The following is a 16,224-nucleotide window of genomic DNA, read 5'->3' on the forward strand; positions in this document are numbered from 1 at the left end:
GAGGAGACTGGAGGTGATTGGTACTGGAGAGAATTAAAGTCTCCCAGGTATGTACAAAAGCATCTTCCAGCCCCCATCTCTCCTGGCTCCTGCTCCCACCCAGGCAGAGGGTCCCTGGTTGCAGCCCCATCAGCTATGCCCTGAGCCCCTATCTACTGGACTGACAGGTTACCCTCCCCCAAGTCTTCAGAGGTAACCCATGTTTCTGTAATCCCAGGGGTCACTCACCAGGACCCAGAAGAATATCAGCTTTGGCTTCTCGTGCTGATAGCACTCTCACAAACATGGTGAATGTTCCTAAAACGTGCCGGACTTTCTGTTAGAAGTGTGGCAAAGGCCAGTGCCACAAAGTGACATGGTACAAGAAGCACAAGGATTCTCTGTGTGCCCAGGGAAAGCGGTGCTATGACAGGAAGCGGAGCGGCTGTGGTGGGCAGACCAAGCTGGTTTTCCGGAAAAGGGCCAAAACTGCAAAGAAGATGGGTCAAGGCTTGAACGCCTTGAGCCCAGTTGCTGATCTAAGAGAATGCTGGCTGTTAAGAGATGCAAATGTTCTGAGCTGGGCGGAGAAGAGAGAAAGGGCCACGTGATCCCGTTCTGAGCTTCTATTATGAAGACAATAAAATTTTGAAATTGTTAAAAAGAAGACGAAGAAGAATGTCAGCTTTAGTACCCATAAGCTTTAGAAGCCACAGGCAATGCCAAGTCCCAGTGTGATCAGCAGAGCATTAGTTTTGTTAACGTGACTTCTCTCATTGAGTCTTGCTAAGGAGCCACTCCCTCTCAGGTCTCGGGATTTTCTAGAGGATGGCAGAAAGGTCACAACAAAGAAGACAACCGGAGTTCCCGTAGCGGCTCAGTGGTTAATGAATCCGACAAGGAACCATGAGGTTTTGGGTTTGATCCCTGGCCTTGCTCAGTGGGTTAAGGATCCGGTGTTGCCATGAGCTGGCGTGTAGGTTGCAGACGCAGCTCGGATCCCAAGTTGCTGTGGCTCTGGCGTAGGTCTGTGGCTACAGCTCCGATTGGACCCCTAGCCTGGGAACCTCCATATGCTGCAGGAGCGGCCCAAGAAATGACAAAAAGACAAAAAGACAAAAAAAAAAAAAAAAAAAAATACTCCTGTATGGAAAACTCACTTCTGAAGTTTTCAGCTACCCGAGGCTGCCATGCTGTGAGGAAGGCCGAAGTCCCATAGATGGAGTGGCCCTGAGACCACTTAAAGATGCCCAGCCAACCCACAGTGGCTCTGTCCACTGTCTGATTGTAATTCCATGAGATCAAGGCCAGAACCACCCAGCTGAGAATTTTCTGAATTCCTGACTCATAGAATCTATGAGATAACGAAATGACTTTTTTTTTTTCTTTTTTTTTTTAGGGCCGCTCCCGCTGCATATGGAGGTTCCTAGGCTAGGGGTCTCATCGAAGCCACAGCTGCCAGCCTACGCCAGATCCAAGTTGCATCTTTGACCTACACCACAGCTCACGGCAACGCCCGATCCTTAACCCACTGAACAAGATCAGGGATGGAACCCACAACCTCACATTTCCTAGTCAGATTCGTTTCCGCTGTGCCACGACAGGAACTCTGAAATGACTATTTTTATTTTAAGCCACTGAATACTGGAGTGATTTGTTACATAGCAAGAGATCACTAGAATAGCTCTTGACTTCAAGGAACTTAAAATCAAGTTGGAAAGCCAAGAAGTTAGTGAACTTAGCCAAGTTTATGAGACAGTGCCAGCAGTCTCTGGGTGACTGTAAAGTCCTATCTATGGAAATATATGGTGTTTACATAGATACAAACTGTAAAGTCCTATCTATGTAAATATATAGTAAATATACCCACCATGCATCCCACCTTTTATCTGCCTACACCCAGCCCCTTTCCTTTGCTCCTAATCTTTTTTTTTTTTTTGCCTGCCCTGAGACATATGGTCCAGGAATCAGATCTGGAGGTGCAATTTCACCCTATGCTACAACTGCAGCAGTGCTGGATCCTTAACCCACTGTGCTGGGCTGGGGATGGAACCTGCATTGCAGTGTTGCAGAGACGGCTCTGATCCCATTGTACCACAGCAGCAACTCCTTTGCTCTTAATCTTGATTGACCTTCCTAATCTTTGATTCCCATCCTAAGTCTGCAACTTCCTGCAGGGCTGACACTGTCGCATACTCTCCAGCTGCTAGAGCCCTAAATTAACGAGCTACCTGGCCTCCCCAGCTTCACTTTGGATATACTGCCGAGCGTGGAATCAAGGATGTTTCGACCACAAATCCATGGTTTTGGCTCCTGGTTCTTGGCAACAGTCATCACATAAATTTTCCAACAAGAGACACATCCGCATAATTAGACCAACGATATCGCAGACTCAGACACATGCAAAGAGGGCAGGGCAGAGAGAAGTGTCCTATTCATCAAAGCCTCATCATAAATTCAAGTTGAAGGATTGAAGAAGAAACAAAACATGGACACTTCCCAAACGCAGCAGCTGGACCTCTCACTGAAATCCTGAAATCGCTGCCGTTCAACTCAACATCTGGGAGAGAATAAAAAATAATAAAGATTTAAAAAGAACAGACGCTGGGCAATTACCAATTGAAGTACGGATCAGGAATATAAATTCTCTGAGAGCCTAAAGACAGAAATATACATTGGCACATGGGTCTTGGGACCGTGAATTTCATCCAGCTGTCACCGCCATTCTTTTTTATTACGGCTAATATTTAGTTAGCGAATGCACTTTCTAAGCAGTGAACATAATTACGTTCAGGTTGACCTGACCTGAATTAGGGTTACTGAATTTTGACTTAATCAGCGTTGGAAGTGGAATACAATGTCCAAAAAGATTTTGGTCCTGAGTGATAGCATCAAAGAACATTGGAAAGAGCGTTGTATTCGTATTGGAGAGACCTGGGGTTCAGTCCTGGCTCTTCAATTTATTAAGTGTGTGAAATTGGCATTATTTAACCTTCTGACCTTCTGAAGGTATCTGTACACAGAGATAAGACTTGCCTCACAGAGTTTTTAGGAGGATTAAGTTAGGTAATTTTTTTTTTGTCCTTCTTTTTGTTTGTTTGGTTGGGTTTTTTTTAGGGCTGCACCCACAGCTTATAAAAGTTCCCAGGCTAAGGGTCAGACGGGAGCTATAGCTGCTGACCTACGGAGCTGTAGCGGATCCAAGCCACATCTGTGACCTACACCACAGCTCTCTGCAACTCGGGATCCTTAACCCACTGAGCGAGGCCAGGGATCAAACCCGAGTCCTGATGGATACTAGTCGGGTTTGTTACTGTTGAGCTATGACGGGAACTCCCTAAGTTAGGTAATTTATCTTCAAAACTTCTGCCACTGTTGCTTTTTAGCTTCTTCACCTGGGAAATAGGAACAACACTTCTGTCACAGGGTTAAGTTATGTTGTAAGGATTCCTTAGCTTATGATATTACTTAAGCCACTTTTACAGACATGGAAGATACTTTCCGTTGCAAATAATAGGAAACAGAGTTGTGGCTGTTTGTGGCTCAGTGGTAATGAACCCAACAGGTATCCATGAAGATTCTGTGGTGTAGGCCAGCAGTGGCAGCTCCGATTTGACCTCTAGCTGGGAACTTCCAGAGCCGTGGGTGCAGGAAAAAAACAACCAAAAACAGAAAACAAGACTTACAGCCGCTTTAAAATGGAAGTTAAAGGGAAGGCAGAAGTTCATGGTTCTAGGGTAGATCAGTGCTGTGAAGCATTGAGTGCAAGGCTCTGCTCTGCATGTGACGCTCCCTGGTGACAAGATGGAGCCACAGGCGAGGACCAGGAAGGTGACACAGAATTAGGATATCCGCAGAGGTCAGAATTCCAAGCAAGATGTCGGGTCCAGCTGGGAAGGGTGCCCTGGACCCTGAGCCTCGCCTGGCCGAGCACCCTGGTCAGCAGAAATGAGCTGGGCATCAGGAAATGTCTAAAACTCAGTGATGGCTGAGCCAGGAAGCCTCTTCCACAGCATCTCCCTAATAGAGATGACCCCAGACCTTGGTGGGTCCAGGGCTTGAAGGTGAGAGCAGTGATGCTTTTTAAGAAGGAGAGGGATGGGGGCATCTAGAAGCAGAGCTGAGAGTAGATGGGGGAGCAGCACAGAGAAGGCTCTGGAACCAGGCAGGAGGGCCTAGCATCCCAGCCCAGCTGTTGGCTTGTTGTGGGACCTTGGGGACCTCAACCTGAGTTTTCTCTTCTCTAGGAAAATACTTAATGAGGCTGAGAAGATGAAATGAGATACTGAAAACCCTTAGTACAGAATCCGCTGCAGAGCAAACACTCCATAAATGTTCATTACTGCTGTTATCATTGTTGTGGAAAAGTAATACACTTAGAAAGGAACAAAAAGAGCCACATCTTTTATGGTCGAGAAGATGCCAATTCAAGATCTAATACGTGGAGTTCCCGTTGTGGCACAGCGGAAACAAGCCTGACTAATATCCATGAGGATGCGGGTTCGATCCCCGGCGCAGTGTTAGGGATCTGGCGTCGCCATGAGCCGTGGTGTAGGTCCCAGACGCAGCTTGGATCCCACATTGCTGTGGCTGTGGTGCAGGCCAGCAGCTGTAGCTCTGATTCGACCCTTAGCCAGGGAACCTCCATATGCAGTGGGTGCGGCTCTTTAAGAAAAAAAAAAAAACGACGACATTTGGGATCTGCTTTAAAATAATATTGGAGGGAAGAACGGCATGTGGGGGTATAGATGAAAAGAAATTGGCCTCAAGTTAGTAACTGTTGAAGCTGGAGCAGGTAAATGAGAGTTCTTTTTACGAGTCTTTTATTTATTTATTTTTTTGGTGTGCTGTCGGTATGCGGAAGCTCCTGGGCCAGGGATTGAACCCATGCCACAGCTTCTGCCTGCACCACAGCTGCAACAATGCCCCATCCTTAACCCTTGCACCACAAGGCAACTCCTCTACTAGTCTGTTTTTTAAAAGCAGATTTATTGAGATATAATTTACATACCATAAAATTCACCTATTTTAAGTGTACAGTTTAATGATTTTTAGTATATTTATGGAATTGAGTAGTGATCACTACAATTGAAATTTAGGACATTCTTATCACCCCCCCCCAATAAATCCCATGCCATTAACCCTCACTCCTCTTCCCAGCCGCTCATCTCCATTCTGTCCCATAGATTTGCCCATAGACATTTCACATAAATGGAATCATACAATATGTATTCTTTAGTGATTGGGCTCTTTCACCTAACAGAGCGTTTCTTTAGAGTCACCCATTTGTGGCAGGTATGTGTACCACAGCCACAGCAACGGTGGGATCCAAGCCGCATCTGTGACCTGCACCACAGATGTAGGTCACAGCAACGCCGGATCCTTAAGCCACTGAGTGAGGCCAGGGATCAAACCCACATCCTCGTGGATTCTGGTTGGATTCGTTTCTGCTGCGCCACGAAGGGAACTCCAGTACCTCCTTCTTTTTTTATTGCTGAATAATATCCCATTGTATGTACCTATCACACTTTGTTTATCCGTCTATGGATGGGCTCTTGGGTTGTTTTCACCATTTGGCTATTGCGAATAATGCTGCTTTGAGTGTTGGTATAAAAATGTCTAAGTCCTTGCTCTCAGTTCTTTTGGATATATACCTAGGAGTGGAATTGCTGGATCGTATGGTAAGTCTATGTTTAACTTTGTGAGGAACTGCCAAGCGATCTCCACAGCAGCTGCCCCATTTTACATTCCCGCCAGCAATGCACAAGGGGTCCAATTTTTCCACATCCTTGCCAGTACTTGTTACTTTTGGTTCTAGCCATCCTAGTGGGTGTGAAGTGGTATCTCACCGTGGTTTGGATTTGCATTTCCCTGATGGCTGATGATGTTGAGTATCTTTTCATATGCTTATTGGCCATTTGTATATCTACTTTGGGGAAATGTCTATTTAAATCCTTGCACATTTTTAAATTGTGTTTTTAAAAAAGTTTTTTAATTGAGTTGTAATACTTCTTCATATATTTGGGTGCAAAGTCCCTTATCAGGAGAAGGATTTGCAAATATTTTCCCCTATGCTGTGGGTTGTCTTTTCACTTTCTTGAGGGTGTTGTTTGAAGCACAAAAGGTTTTGATTTTTGATGAAGTCCAATTTATTTTTTCTTCTATTGCTTATGCTTTTTGTGATATCTAAGAAACCATATTCGGAGCCAACTTTGTGAAGTTTTCCTTTTATGTTTTCTCCTAAGAGTTTTATAGTTTAAGCCCTAAAGTTTAGGTGTATGTCTATGTTGAGTTAATTTTTGGATATGCTATGAAATAGGGGGTCCCAATTAATTCTTTTGCATGTGGATAGTAGTCTGTCTATGTTGGTATATACTGAGAGTTTTCCACAATAAAACTTAATTTTAAAAAGGGCAATGACAGGAGTTCCCTGATGGCCTAGTGATTAGGGATTGACATGTCACTGCTAGGACTCAGGTTCAGTCCCTAGCCCTGGAACTTCTGCATTCTGTGGGCACAGCCAAAAAAAGAGAAAAAAAAAAAAAAGGCAATGACAAACACATCATATACCATGTGGGAACTGCCTTTAGTTGTTAATAACAGCTAGTTAAAAAGTGAGAGTGCTTGGAGTTCCCGTCGTGGTGCAATGGAAATGAATTCAACTAGGAACCATGAGGTTCTGTCTCGCTCAGTGGTTTAAGGATCTGGCATTGCTGTGAGCTCTTCCGTAGGTCACAGACGCAGCTTGGATCCCATGTTGCTGTGGCTGGGGTGTAGGCTAGCAGCTACAGCTCTGATTCCACCTCTAGCCTGGGAATGTCCATATGCTGAGGATATGGCCCTAAAAAGCAAAAATAAATAAATAAATAGGGCGCTTTAGCAAGATATGTTTTTTTGTTTTTTTTTTTGTTTTTTTTTTGTTTTTTTTTTTACTTATTTATTTTGCGTAAAAGAAGTTCAGATATAGGTCCAGCTGGTAGTTCTATAATCACTGTTATACCAAGATCCTGCTGTATGTTTGTTTCAACATTCCTACAGGTGGCCTCCAGCCTCAGGATTGCTTCATGGTCACAAGGTAGTTGCTGGAACACCAGCCAACACCTCTGCGTTCTGAGTAGGAAGGAAAAAAAAAAGAAAAGAAAAAGGGAGTCATTCCTCCTTAAATAACTGAAACCAATGAAAAAACATAGGTTTATATCTCCTTGGCTACTGCTACGGTAGGGAGGCTGGGTGCATTAACATACTCGTCAGGATAAGGATTCTGAAGGTAGCTTACTTGTCTATGCTTGGCAATCAAATAGCCAAAGCAGCAGGCTGTGGTGGAGAGTGGCAGTTACCTGCCCACCCAGTATCTGTTCTTCAGTATCCTTAGTAGCAAGTAGGATTGAGGGATCACGAGCTCAGTATTGCCAGAGCTTCCACGTTTTAGAGGCTTGGATTCCTCATTTTGTACGAACCCTCCAGATTTTGCAGTGTTGGCCGTCAACCAAAAAAATATTTAACCTGGCCTGGGCCAAACAATACATCTGTGGTCCATATCCCATCCCTCTGCTGCTTGTTGGCAAGCGCTGCTTTCAGGTGAACATCACGGCCCATTAAACACCTGAAGGGCATGGGAGCCGTGTTTCACTTCCTCCGTGTGGCTCCAAGCCAGTGTGTGGAAGTCACAAGGAGGGAGGTTTTGGCTCAGCTGTAGGAAGAGCTCTATCCTCAGAGCTGTCAAAAACAGAAGGAGCCACTGGGGAGGTAGGAAGTTCCCTGTCGCTGGAGGTGTTTGAGCAGATGCTGGGGAGCTGCTTGGCAGGGAGTTCTAAGGTCTCCCCAAACCCAGGAGTCTCTGAGGCTCTAAGAAAATTGCCATGATGACTACTGCTGCCGCCATGGCTTGGGAAGGGAGATGAGAAGAAGGCAAGAGCCTCTGCATCTGGACTGTTAGGGAGCTGGTAGCCCACCGCGGCGGTGTCCCTACCCTCTAAGTGACAGGGAATATGCCCTCGCCATCGACATGACTGCTGTCCACTTTAGCCGGTAGGGACAGCAAAAATTGACTCCCCAGATATTCACAAGCATGATTGATTCATCTCCACTCATTTCATAAGAGAACACAATAGATGTGTGGCTTTTCTTATGGAGCTTGATTCAGGCTATTCAATTGAATTCATTTATTCTTCATATTTTCGGGGCTATGTGCCCTAGGCGGTGCACAGGGACCTGCACTAAGGAGGACCCCATGTTTGGTTTGATGCTATATTTAAAAAAAATTTTGCAGGGGGACTTCCTATTGTGGCTCAGTGGTTAACGAACCCGACCAGCATCCATGAGGATGTGGGTTTGATCCCTGGCCTCGCTCAGGGGTTAAGGATCTGGCATTGCCGTGAGCTGTGGTGTAGGTCGCAGACATGGCTCGGATCCCACGTTGCTGTGGCTGTGGTGCAGGCCAGCAGCTGTGGCTCCGATTGGACCCCTACCCTGGGAACCTCCATGTGCTGCGGATGTGGCCCTAAAAAGACCAAAAAAAAAAAAAAATTTTTTTTTAGCCCACGCCCAAAGCATGTGAAAGTTCCATGGCCAGGGATTGAACCCATTGCCATATCAGCGATCTGAGCCACAGCAGATCCTTAACCACTAGGCCACCAGGGAACTCCTGTTCTTAAAATTGTTAATCCTTTTGGAACAAGGGACCCCATGTTTTCATTTTGTACTTCAAATCAAGTCGCCAGTCTTCCGTACTTTCACTCAAAATGTCTAGCCAGGGGCAGGCCCTGAGGATACAGAGCCACACCCTACGAGTTCTTCCAGGTGGGGACAAGCTGGGAAGCACTCTATTAGCAAGACAGAGGTCTCACCGAGGCAGAGCTGAGGGGCCAGAGAAGGTTCTTCAGAGGAAGCAAGGTCTGAACTACAATTATTTGTTTTTTTGTTTTTGTTTTTGGGGGGCTGTGTTTTTTTAATGTTCAAAAGGTTTTATTGAAGTTGAGTTGATGTGCTATGTTGTGAGCATTTCTGCTGCCCAGCACAGTGATTCAGTTATGCATATACACACCTACTCTCTTTCAGATTCTTTTCCCATATAGATTATCGTAGAATATTGGGTAGAGTTCCCTGTGCTATACAGCAGGTCCCCGGTGGCCGGTCATTCCATATACCATAGTGTGCATATGCCAGTCCCAGAGCCCCAGTCCATCCCTTCCCTGAACTTCGATTATCTGTTGAAACTCATTCTTCCATTATAAGAGAACAGGCAGGCCCGTGGCTGCTTAGCGAAGGACTACATTTCCCAGCATCCCCAGTAGTTAGCTGTGATCATGTGACTAAGTTATCACCAACAGCACGAATGGAAATAACGTGGACCACTTCTGGGTCTGCATTTCAAAGCGTCCCGGCCTGGCTTCTCCAACCCTTCTTCCTCCTTCCTGCAGATGGAATCCACATGTAGTAGTTATCAGCATGAGGCTGTGTGCCCGATGCACAGTGAGGCCAAACAGACTGAAATGTTGGCGTTTGGATCAGAGAACGGTTTATTGCAGGACCATGAAGGGACACGGGTGGCTCATGCCCCCCAAATATCCCCAACTCCCCAAACCAATATTGCAAAGCATTTTTCAAGGCAAGGAGAGGTAGGGGCATGGTTGGTGGTTGCAAACTTCTTGGTTTCAGAAATCCTTTGTTGTCGTAGCTGTCCACAAAGGTCAGGTCGCAGTGTTCCTGTAAGCCTCCAACAAGACACATGTTATCCTTCAGAAAGGAGCTAAAGCGGAGGATAGGGGGGAACGGCCTGCCCTGAGGAGGCCCCATGAGGTCCTGCTCAGTTGAGTGGTGACCCAGCTCTGTCACGCAGATGACCTTGAGGGCCTGGAGGCTGGCAGAGCAGCAGCTGGAAGGAATCTGAGTTTCTGAATGACCGCAAGGAACAGAGCTTCCCATTCACCTGGACGGCTCATCTCAGAACTGCTACATGGACAAAAGGAAACGTACACTCTCCAGGCCGCTGCACTCTGGGATCTTTGTTAGCCTGTTCTACCAGATACAGTGAGTACGGAGGAGCCGGCCATGTGAAAAAGGAGAGGAGACAGACAAGGGGAACATCGCCATGTTCAAGATGACCGAAGGGACGGCTGGGAAAGGGAGGGTGGTGCCTGAGTCTGCCCAGTCTGCTGGAATAAGATGCTTTAGACTGGATAGCTTACTCAACAGACACTTCCTCCTCCCGGTTCTAGAGGCTGGGAGTCTAAGATCAAGGTACCTGTCAATCCAGTTCCTGGTGAGAGCTCTCTTCCTGGCTTGTAGGAATCGCAAATTTGGGGGGGTGGTCTTTTTTTGTCTTTTTAGGGCCACACTCGCGGCATATGGAGGCTCCCAGGCTAGGGGTCTAATCGGAGCTGTAGCCACCGGCCCACACCACAGCCACAGCAACGCGGGATCTGAGCCACGTCTGCAACCTACACCACAACTCACAGCAACACTGATCCCCAACCCACTGAGCGAGGCCAGGGATCGAACCCGAAACCTCATGGTTCCTAGTCGGATTCGTTTCCGCTGCGCCACGATGGGAACTCCTGTTTGTTTGTTTTTTAAGGGCACTTTGGATGGGCAAGGGTGGAAGCAGGACATGCATCATTGAACATGTAGTGGACACATATTGAAGAAGCAGCCACAGCTGAGTGGAGAAAAGACTTGTCCATTCTCAGAATAAGGTGACTCCCTTCTGAGACCAGATGTGGCACGCTGGGAGGAGCAAGGTTCACGCTTTGATCTGGAGCACAGAGAGAAGATGTGATGGGATACTTGTGCAGAATCTCCAACCATGGGCTGCTACTTCTGATTCACGTGCAGATAAATGGTGCAGTCAAAAGAAATCTGAACTATGTCTCTGGAAGTTTTGTTTTGTTTTTCCATTTCTTGGGTCGCTCCCTGCGGCACATGGAGGTTCCCAGGCTAGGGGTCCAGTCGGAGCTGTAGCTGCCAGCGTACAACAGAGCCACAGCAATGCGGGATCCGAGCCGCGTCTGCGACCTACACCACAGCTCACGTCACACCAGACCCTTGACCCACTGAGCAAGGGCAGGGATTGAACCCGCAACCTCATGGTTCCTAGTCAGATTCGTTAACCACTGCGCCACGATGGGAACTCCTGGAAGTTTTAAAGTTCTGAGAAAGACTTTGAAGGATTTGAGGATACAGGTGGTCTTCTCTCTTTTCATCCAGCTGAGGGCCGTGACTTTGGAAGAGAAAGGAGAGGGTACTGGGGGCGAACAGCTGGTGATGTTGATGGTGTTGACGAGGGTTTCATGTCCTTGGAAAGAGCCCAAGATACTGGAACAGGAGGCCACTGGCAAAGGCTGGAGAGTGTCACAAAGACAGGGAAGAATGTGTTTGGCAGGAGATTTCCCGATGGCATCAAAGGGCATTTGAAAAGGTTGTTACGGGATGCGGAGGGGACAGCTGCTGTTGTCGTCTGCCCAGCATCCATTTGCCAACTTAACAGCCTCTTTATCTCTGAAGGGAAACCGTCTGCCTGCTACGCATAGTCCCTGTGGCTAAAGGGAGTTGGTCCCATCCTTTGGCTCTAGAAGAAGTCGATCAAAACCTCAAAGACTGCCTCAGAGCTCGGCTACGTGACCAGATCGGGATCAGCAAGAGTTACTGCCAGGACTTTGCTCGAATGATTGGGAGTGAGGTGCACCTTCTTTCTCAAGTAGAGTGGCTGAGGTGGTAGATGTAAACTTGGAGCTGCTGGATGCCTCCATTCCTGAATGAGACAGAGAAGGGAGTCAACATAGCAGAAAGCTGTGCCTGATGTCAGAGAGAAATTCCGGAAAACGTTAGAGCACCTGGATTTAACCATGTTTGCAGCTAACCCTGCTCCTTGAACGTCTTAGCTATGTGAACCAGTATTCTACCCACCCCCAACGCCCCCACCCCTGCCAATCTCTCTCCCTCTCTCTGATTTAATGTAGTTTCTGTGGACTTGCTACCACTGATAGGAGAAAATGGAAAATAGCCCCTGTGATATAGACAGGAACAGGGTAACAGAGACAGTGCTATTCTTCTTGAGCAAAAATAAAGACAGCTGGGCCATAACTTTATTTATGGTCTTGTGTGTCTATTTCTTGATGCAAAGGGCACAGGGAATGCATAAGGCAAGATTTTCCTGTTACTGAAAGAAGAAAAATACAGCTTCATAAACATCACTGTCACTTGGAGGGGATTCCTAACTAGAAAGTGACAATGGAAGGATATCTGTTGCTTGAAAAAATGCATGTTCTAATAGAAAGGGAAATTCTGCAGCATCATCTGTCCATCAGTGTGGAGAGCTTTTGAGTCAGGAATGAGAACCACAGAAACCAGTCGCTACTCCCCCCTCCTTCATCCCCCATGAGACGAAGCTTCCCGAGGATGCTTTCCCGAAACATGTCACACAGACCACAAAATACGGTTCTTACGGAGAATTCCACGTATCCAGACATAGACTGGAATTCTCCTTTTGCTGAAGTTTAGAACATCTGATAAATTATTAACTTACTTTGCTAATAGTTTCTCAGAACACAGTAGTAGTCATAGAAGAAGCTTGTTTCTAAAATAATTTTTTTAAATTTCCCCTCTGAAAATATAAGACATCCGTTTTATGGAAAATTGGATAATAGAGTGGTGCAACAACAACCACGTATAAATCTATTTCTAGATGTAAGCGATAGGACTTGTACTGCAAGCCAGATGCTGGCTAAGCATTTCATAAATAGGCTCGTCTAGTCTCCAGAGCAGTTTTAAGAGATATATTCTAGTATGATCCTCATTTTGTAGATGGGGAGACTGAGGTTTAACAAAACTTAAAAAAAAAAAATTCCCTAAGCCGCATAGATTTCACAGACAGAATTTGAACCCAGACATCTGTTCCCAACTTCTATGCTATCCTATGTATTTCCTTCCATTTATATAAATTCCTTATTTTATTGTATATTTATCATTTTGCAGCTCACTTTTTTCTTTCTACTTGATATTACGATGTGAGCACTTTCTCATTTTGTTAAAAACTCTTAAAGTCAGAGTTCCTGTTGTGGCTCAGCAGTAATGAACCTGACTAGTGTCCATGAAGATGCGGGTTCCATCCTTGGCTTCGCTCAGGGGTTAAGGATCCAGCGTTGCCATGAGTTGTGGCTGTGGTGTAGGCTGGCAGCTGCAGCTCCAATTAGACCCCTAGCGTGGGAACTTCCATATTCCTAAAAAGAAAAAAAAAAAAAAAGAAAAAACTCCTAAAGTTAAAAAAAATGTAGACAGGAGTTTCCGTCGTGGTACAGCAGAAACGAATCTGACTAGGAATCATGAGGTTTCGGGTTCGATCCCTGGCCTTGCTCAGTGGGTTAAGGATCCGGTGTTGCCATTAGCTGTGGTGTAGGTTGCAGACGTGGACTGGATCTGCTGTGGCTGTGGTGTAGACCAGCAGCTGTAGCTCCTATTCAACCCCTAGCCTGGGAACGTCCCTATGCCTCGGGTCTCGCCCTAAAAAAGCCCCCCCCCCCCAAAATGTAGACAGAATAATCGAAAGGATGCCCATGAATTCATCACACAGCTACAATTATCAACCCATCTTGTTTCCTCCATCCACTCCCATCCATTATCTACAAAGCAAATCACAGTTACCATGTCATTTTAACTGTAAATATTTCAGTATTAAATTTTAGAAATTCTTAATTGAGGTATAGTTGATTTACAATGTTGTGTTAGTTTCAGGTGTACAGCAAAGTGATTCTGTTTTATACACACACATATTCATTATCAGGTTCTTTTCCCATATAGGTTATTACAAAATACTGAGTAGAGTTCTCTGTGCTAGACAGTTATCTGTTTTGTAATATAGTAGTATGTATATATGAATCCCAAACTCCTCATTTATCCCTTCTTGCGAGCTTTCCCCTTTGCTAACCCTAATTTTGTTTTCTATGTCTGTAAGTCTATTTCTCTTTTGCAAATAATTTTGTTTGTATCATTTTCTTAGATTCCAGTCATTCTTTCATATTATCAGATATCCAGTCTGTGCTCAAAAATTTCCACTGTGAACGTTATTGCCAACGTTATTCTAACTTTGATTCTGAGAAGACAGCAGGGTGAATTAGTGGGTGGTGTGGAAGTGTCAGAAACCCTGAACCAAAGTGATAGTGTTGTCTTGGAGTTTGCAATAGCAAATAAACAGCAAATTCCACCACCCCCCAAATTTAGGAAACCAGATGTCTAAAATCTCAATAGAAAGAATTAGGTACAACTTCATCTCGAAAATGGTGTTGGCAGTGCAGGAGTATTCACCACATGCGGCTATTTACATTTACATTAATTAGGATTAAATAAAATGTGTAAGGCTGTCCCTCAGTCGCACTGGCCATCTTTCAAGAGCTTAGTAGCCACGTGTGGTTAGTGGCTATCTTATTGAACAGCGCGGGCAGAGGATATTTCCATCATCACAGAAAGTTCCTTTGGGTAGCTGGTCTAGAATCTAAGAAGGAATACTCTTGACAAAGGCAGGAGATTCTAAACAATTTGAAAGTGTCTGCATTGATAATTGTGGAAGGTCTTGAAACGGTGCCGTGTGTCTGCATGAGGGACTCAGCCAGCTTAACACTCAAGAGGAAGGCGCATCCAGACCTCAGATCTCATTGTTCATTTACCTAACAGCTCCGATCGAAGCGTCGCCACTTAGCCATGCACCAGCGAGGTTTGCTTTATTTTTATAGCTCACTTCTTTATTTCTAAAAAAAACCTATTCACGCTCAGCAGTGGAAAAACTGAAGTTAGCCCCAATCTTAGAAATATCAGCTCGGCCCAGCCACTTCCAGTTTAAAATAGTTTCATTTCGAGGAAATGTTCCATCCCATTGAGATGTTATTTTCTGCACATTTTGGTTGAGAGCCCCTTCGCTGGGTTTGGGGAGCAGGAGATGGCTTTGTTTATTACTGCCCCTTCTCTTCCTCCTCCCAGCCCCTTATGCTGGCTCCACAGGTCTCCTTGGGGGAAGTGGGGAAGGAGAAGTCTCCTTTCCCTGCCAGACCGTGCTTCTCTGCTTGTCCAGACCCTTAGTGTCCATTGGTTGGCTGTGCATTTGGCCAGATCCGCTTATGCAGGGTCCCAGGTAGGACTCTGTGCAGGTCATGGCCCTGCAGTGTGTCTCAGTCCATGGTCCTCTATCCTCTTTGTCTTCCCACCCTTCTCCTTACTTCCTGGTGGGAAAAGCTACTAACTCAGTTTAAAATTGTGCATTACTTATCCATTGCTGCAGATTATCCCAAAATGTAGCAGCTTAAAACAACAAACTCTTATTATCTCACATAGTGTCTGAGGGTCTGGAAACCAGGTGGTTTCAGTCCGGCTCTCAGCTGGAGCTGCATCACCTGAAGGCTTGACTGGGGCTGGGGGCACCACTTCCAAGATGGCACACACACAAGGCTGTTACCAAGAGGTTTCTCTCACAAGGCTGCTCACGACCTGGCCACTGGCTTCCCCCAGAGCAATTGATCCCAAAAAGAGAGGAAGTGTCTTTTATGACCTAATCTCAGAAGTGATGTACCATCTCTTCTGTCATATGCTGCTGGTTCTCACAGACCAGCCTTCATACGCTGTGGGGAGGGAGCTGCCCAAGCCTGAGAGGACCAGGGGTGGGGATGCTGGGGGAGGAGGGAGGCCAGCTGCACGGGGAGGGTCATTGAGTGGGAGGATTTGCCGGGGAACCAAGTTCTCTTCTAACTGAGTCTTTTATTTTTACTGTATTAATTTTTTTTTTCTTTTTAGAGCTGCACCTGTGGCATATGGAGGTTCCCAGGCTAGGGGTCAAATCAGGGCTACAGCTACTGGCCGATACCACAGCCACAGCAACACCAGATCTGAGGCACATCTGTGACCTACACTGTAGCTTGTGGCATCGCCGGATCCCTAACCCACTAGATCGAACCTGCATCCTCACAGACACTGTACTGTGTCTGGTTCTTAGCCCACTGAGTCACAATGGGAACTCCTAACTTGTACTTTTGGAATTAAGCGAGTTGTTTTCACCATGCGTGAATTTTTCCAGAAAAGACCCAGGAAGGGATCTTGCTGCAATCATCCGGATATACCTACTTATAAAATTACATTTTGTTTTCATTATATAAGTGACATGTATTAATCATGGAGAAGGAAAAAAACCCCACAGACAAGTGAAAAAGCAGGCAAAAGCCATCTTTTAGTCCATCATTCAGAGTCCTCTTGTGGTGCCTGCGGTTG

The 16,224-nt window shown here is 45.8% G+C and overlaps 1 pseudogene; it reads left to right on the top strand.

Annotated features, from left to right (window-relative positions):
• Positions 1-284: 284 nt before the first annotated feature.
• LOC100518865 (large ribosomal subunit protein eL42-like) lies at positions 285-601 on the top strand (annotated as a pseudogene).
• The last annotated feature ends 15,623 nt before the right edge of the window (positions 602-16,224 follow it).

Source organism: Sus scrofa, chromosome 12 (assembly GCF_054392235.1).
Source record: "Sus scrofa isolate SSC_HxYL_T2T_F1_AM1 chromosome 12, Sscrofa_HxYL_maternal_Yorkshire_Landrace_v2.0, whole genome shotgun sequence".
Taxonomy (NCBI): domain Eukaryota; kingdom Metazoa; phylum Chordata; class Mammalia; order Artiodactyla; family Suidae; genus Sus; species Sus scrofa.